Raw genomic sequence first — 6,226 nt, forward strand, 5'->3', positions numbered from 1 at the left:
CATTTACACTGAATTGGAACTGCCAAGTTCTGGCTTCTCAGACCACAATTGAGAAAAGATGATGTCCTGCTTTTGTATTACCTTAGGAGACATTCATGTGATATCCTAGTCCAGCAGCCAGTTAGGCAGCATAGCACTGAATAGGACCTATAAACTGGGGTTCCAGCCTGCAAAGAGTTTGGTCACCTATGTCTGGCCACTACTTTCCTGAGACAAATCTCCTTTTTGAGCCTCGGTTTTCCATTCTGCAAAGTGGGGGCACTAATGGTGACTTGTCTTAAAGGAGAAATTAATTAAAATACTCTGAGATTCAGAAGTGGCAGGGACTACTGAGCTAAATAATCTCAAAGTAATTCCATGTGCTCTGGCATAGATCTGACAACTTATCTATGTATGTTTTTAATGGAGGTTAACATTTTCATTTTCTCTGAGCATATTTTAGGCTCCATCACATAAAAGAAAAGTCTACGCAAGGCACCAACAAGCAGAATGCACAATCATTATTTTCTGCAAAGCAGACTTGGTGTCTGAGAAAACACTCCAGGTAACTCAATAAATTAGAATAATAAACACAAAGGAAATCAGAGAGCAAGCAAGGACAGGGCAGAAATCACAAAGAGAAGCCAACAACATAATATATGATACACCAGCAGTTCAAACTGGGCCGCTGTGAGGCACTCCGGGAGCCTCTGGGAGGCACGCATGAGGTGGAGGATATCCAAGTCCTGGTACTGTTCCTTATTAGTCCTTCAATCTCATATGAGCAATTTTAATTTAAATATCACTGTGCACATGCCACCAGGGCCTCTCCTCACAATGCCTGCAGGGAGATCTCCAGCTGCCAAGCACAGCACAGCCCCTGTAGCCACAAACCCCCAGCGAAGGAACTTTTGCTGATGCAAACACAGGCTTCAGCAGCAGCAATCAGTGCCTAGGGCTGAAATGGTGCTGCAGCAGGGGATGTCTGGCTGCCATCAGCAGGACAGTCTGATATTAGCTAGGGAGATGGAAAGGGTTTCTTCATCTGCCCACAGGTGTTAAACAATACTCTCTGCCTGAGGTCAGGGAGCTGGGGAGAGGGAGGATGAACAATTGTGCCTCTGAACTGGTTGCTTTTGGCTCCTCTCGTAGTTTGAACTCCTGTAGAAGCAAATTAACTCCAGAGGGGAGCAGAGGGAACCTTTAGTGCCGGAAAACATATTACTTTCTTGCAGGAATGTTTTCTTGCTCTTAACATGTCTGTCTGGTGTGATAGTAATGGCAATACCCCCCCCCAACAAAGTTCTCCTGACCTGGGGCTCCCCACATCAGTTCTGCCACTGCACCCCTATATCCCTTGTGCTGCTTCAGACCTATTTCCTCAGCACATCAGGTTTATGCATCTTAAGTGCTTACTTCTGCAGCTATTTTAGTCCCAAGTCTCTTCTGAACAGAAAGTACCATTCACATAAAAATTATGAGGACAGCCAGAAAGGAATTAGGTTGTGAGGAAAGATTCAGCAAACTTGTTCCATTTTCCACCTGGATCAAGACCTGAACCCACAGGAAGCCTCCAGAGGCACTTTCTGCTGCAAACGTACTGTAACATTTAAGAGACCTCCCAGTGAGTCCTGGGAGTAGAGAGATGGACTTCTAGTGGAAAGTTTTGTCTTTGCCAAGCAAGGAACTGGAGCTATTTATAATAATTCCTGCTGTCCCCAACTGGGCATGAAGACAACCAGCATCTGTCCAGACCCTCGGGGAAACTGCAGAACCAGAGATGTTGTATATGTATTTGTGCAGTGCCCCTTGCTACAGCATGAAAACGGCAGGATGGGCAGATAGGAGCTGTAAAGGACTCAGGGAGGGCTGGGGAGATGAGGGGCTCGGGAAGGGGGCTGGAAGAAGGGGATGGTACCAAAGGGGATGGGGTTTGCATGCGAGTGTCTGTTACTTGAGATCACACAGATGGTTTCTCTTTAGCTGTGGTTTTGAAAAGCCCCCTGCCTTCTCTGCTGGAGGCCCTTTCCTGCCAGAGCTAAACCTGGAGCTCCCAGACACAGGAGGAGAGCTCAAAGTCTCTGAAAACAGAGAGTGCATTATGCTGGGAAGCTGGGAACTGGAACTCTATATAGGTAGTTTTGCACACTTTATCTGTTTGATGTGACAGGGCAAAGGCAGGAGTAGCACTCTGACCTGGTCCTCCTGTCTGGCAACCGGTTCCTCCACATCCTGCCTTCACCACCCCCTTCTATCTGTCAGCAGCTCCCCTTCCTCCCACCCTGTCCTGCACAACAATCTGCTGGCTATAATTCCTTTGTCTTGAAGAGAGGCCCTGCCTGTTTCCCCCAATTCCTGCTGCTCCCTCCCTGCTCATGCAGAAGTTTCCTCTCCCCTGCTTTACCTTCAACACATTCAGATTCCCCGCAAGGAAAAACCCCCATGCTGCAAGGCCTTTCTGGGGCATTGGTCTCCCGTTCCTCTCCCCCACCCCAGCAGCAGCCAACACATTTGTTTTCTTGCTCCATTAAACCAGTAAATGAGGCAGGATTAGCTTAGCACCATGAGCTGGTGCTCTGAGCCCAGGATGTGTCTCAGTACAAGAAGTAACACTGATGTCACACAGGAGCAAAAGAAGGGATTTGTGTTTGGCACCACGCTCTTCTACACCCAGACACTGAGGACAGCAGCTTCTGGAGACCAAATCAACCAAGCTAATGTAGCCTGCAAATGTTTTGGGGTTTGGCCAGGTGACCGTGCTGCCTTCTTCGAGGCCATCCACCCTACTCCAGGAGAAGATAAATCAATGCAAGGCAACATCTGCCAAGATATTGACTTTGGCTCTGTTCACGGACTGCCTGCACTTCAGAGATGGGTAATATTCAGCTTGATTATCTCTCACCGTCAAGAGGAAGTTTCTCTCTATGCTTAAAATCACTTGGATGAGCCAAGGAGGAATCGATCTGTGGAAGAGAAATGCTGACAAGAAAACACAAGTCGGAGACAGGATGAGAGTGGACGATGGGTGAGCAATGGAGACAGCCTCTGGCAGCTTGCCTGGCCAGGTTAGCAATGGTCTGGGTCACTACAGCCAGAGAAAGATTAACACCAAACACATTCCTCCAAACTTTACATCAGGCCCCTTTATGCTCTTCCCCTCCTTCCCTTTTCCTCTCTTAAATTGCTTCTCACCCTTTTAAAAAGTCCTTTTTCTACTCTCCTCCTACATCCTCACTGCAGTAACTGAACTGTTACCCAGTTCACTGCTTAAGGCGTGACAGTCAGTAGTTGCAAGGCTTGCTGCCTGCCCCATTTTGTGCCTTATGTCACATGCCTCTTCCCCAGTGGATAAAAATCCCAAGAGTACTCATAAACTGTACCACATCCACTCCTTGGGTAGACCCTCATCCTCACGGGCTCATATACCAATGCACAAAGTGATGTCACACCAGAAGAAGGTGACATTTCATTAGCAGAACATGCTGACAAAGCCTCATGAGGTGAGCATTCAGCAACATCATCAAACTTTGCCAGGATAAAACACTAAGCCTTTGACTTGTTTTTCCCTATCACACTTGTGGTAAAATATTCTCTAGGTCCTGTGGCCCTCCAAGGGCAGCAGATGGGAAAAAGATCTGAGTTCCTATGAAAAAAAAATCAGTTTTAGGGATAGTCTTGACACTGATTCCTACTTCTGTTTGTCAGATAGGTTAAGTGTCACATGTTTGCACTGGAGTGGCACTGATTACAGGCTTCTTGGAGCACATCATGCTCCTGAGATGGAAGGGAGAAGGACAGCCACAGCAAAAGAAATGGGTAAGGACCTCCTGGCCAGGCTCACTTGGCTTCTTGCTGAGACACTTCCCTGAACCTTTCAGCTGTGTTCCTGCCATTCTCTGAGCCTGAAGGCTGCACCGAATCAAGCAGCAGAGGTAGAAGTGACCCAAAGGAACCATCTAGTCTGTTCTACTCTGTGAAAGATGGATCAGTTCTACTTCGTCATTCGTGGCATCTGTCACTCCTCATACATGTCTAGTCTGTCCTTAAAGCCCTCCAGTGATGGAGTTACACAGCCTCCCAAGCCAGTTTGATTCAACATTTTGCTGTCTTTACTGCTGCAGAGTTCTTACTGACATTCAGGCTGTCTCTCTTGCTACAGTCTTGAACTATTCCTCCTCATCCTCTTCTACGGAAGACATAATTCCTTTATTTTGTATCTTATGTACCTGCATGCTGTTATGCAAATCTCATGCCTAGTCCCCTCTTCTTTAGTCCCAAAAATTCCCATTTCCATCCATCTCTCCTCATGAGTATGCTGTCCAGACTTCTTATCATTCCCACTTCCCTCTTTGGGATTACATCCAACTGGTCCAGATCTCCTTAGAAGCATAAAGTACTCCAAATAGACACAGGACTCCCCTGCAGTAGATACAGCGATCAGCAAGCAGTCAACACTACCACCGAGGCAGGAACACGGTTACAGCAGAACACGATGATGCTGGAAAGTCTGCTGTATGCCCTTCTCTCTTCTCTCAGGGAATTGGATGCTGTTTCCACTTCGAGCCCCATGGACGGGGGGGAAGACATTTAAAAGGCTATCTAATCTGACTATGTCCGAAGTCCTTGACCCACCTGGCCTGCAGTTAAGCACTGCTTCCCAACTCAGGTAGGAACAAAGCTGCATGTGTTCCTCCACCTTGGGACACACTTTTCAAATTGATAGACCTGCATGCCTCTGACTCATTGCCAGGACTGGAGACTAGCCAGAAGAATAGGAAGGAAAGAAATGCCACTCTAAAGGCCAATGAATACGCAAGAAATATGTTACACAAGAACCCCCGTGGATCCCCTTGTCCAGGTAAAAGTCCTACAGATGGCCCATCACTAACCATGGTTGATGCAGTGGGGAGGATGTGTGGGTGGACAGATAATTTGATATTTAGCTGAAAAAACTAAAATGAGTTTAATGCAGTACTAGGAAGACAGATTGCCTGCAGCACCTTCTGCTCCTGATTATGGATGCCAATCTCAGGTCTCCCTTAAGCGTAAAAGCAGCCAGGATGTGTGGGTTTTCACCAAAGCTTCAGAGTCCCAGTCCTTCAAAAAGGAAGTACCACAGGAGGATAATAAAGGGTGACTAGCACTGAGGAATGTCCCTGCTACAGCACTAGCAGCTGGTTTTCTGTAGCATCTTATGGTTTCATGACAAACACGTGGGACATTCTCCATACCTGGAAAGCTACTCCTGCAACGGACAAATCTGGTTGGAGTGATCATAACTCATGAGCTAAAGTCCTGATGCTTCTCTTTAAGGTCAGAGAGGTCTGGCACTTCGAACACCAAGAACTTTCCCTAATATTGCACCACCATTGTCTTTTAAATGCATCTGCCTTCTTTGCCACTTGCATAAGAAAATCTCAGGTCTGCACCCCCATGTCAATGTCACACAGCGGCATCGCACAGGAGCTTCTCACCCAAGAAAAAGCTACAAAAGAGTGAGAAAAAGCCCCCAGATACTTCCAGGAGTAGAATCACAGTACACCAGGAATGCACTGCAGCATGTTCCTCTGTTGACAGCAGTAAGGTGGTTTTTACAGCAGCCTGGAGCCTCAGCTCTTGCCTGTCAACCACCTCATCAAGGAATGGGTTCTCCTATCGCTCTGTTTCCAACTTGGACTGCAATTAAAAGCAGGAGAAGCAGATCACTGGGATGCAACAGGCATCCAGCTACATTCCTACTAGGAAAAGGAAGAGCTTTACTGGTGACGCAGCCCCACTTCTTAGTAGCCCTCCCACACACTCCCTTTCTATGAGCTCATAGGACATAGAGGCACCAGGCATTCTGTGTGGGAACAGAAAATAAATACACTGGGAAATACTCCGCAGGCCCGGCCTGAATACAAAGTACTGATTGAGTGACCATGTCCAACAACAGATCTCGGTCTGCTCTACCATCTACAACAGAAGAGCCAGAGCACTGCACCCCCATTCTTCTCTGCTTTTCCTCCACTCCCTCTCTCAGGTCCAGAAGGGAGGGGAATTTAAAGGGAATTTAGAGTTGAGCAAAGAGAGAGAAAGAAAAGGAAGAGGGGGAAGGGGCTGGAATCAGGAATGAGAACATGTGCAGGAGAGGGGTGAAGGGGGAGGAGTAGATGGATCGAGATAGAGAGAGAAAGCAAAGGAGGGAGGGAGGATATGAAGAAAGCAAGAAAGAGATGTGACAGACAACTTCGTCGAGCAAGGTAGG

This window comes from Pipra filicauda, unplaced genomic scaffold (genome assembly GCF_003945595.2).
Source record: "Pipra filicauda isolate LSUMZ 115617 unplaced genomic scaffold, ASM394559v2 scaffold220_size1292976_pilon, whole genome shotgun sequence".
Lineage (NCBI taxonomy): Eukaryota > Metazoa > Chordata > Aves > Passeriformes > Pipridae > Pipra > Pipra filicauda.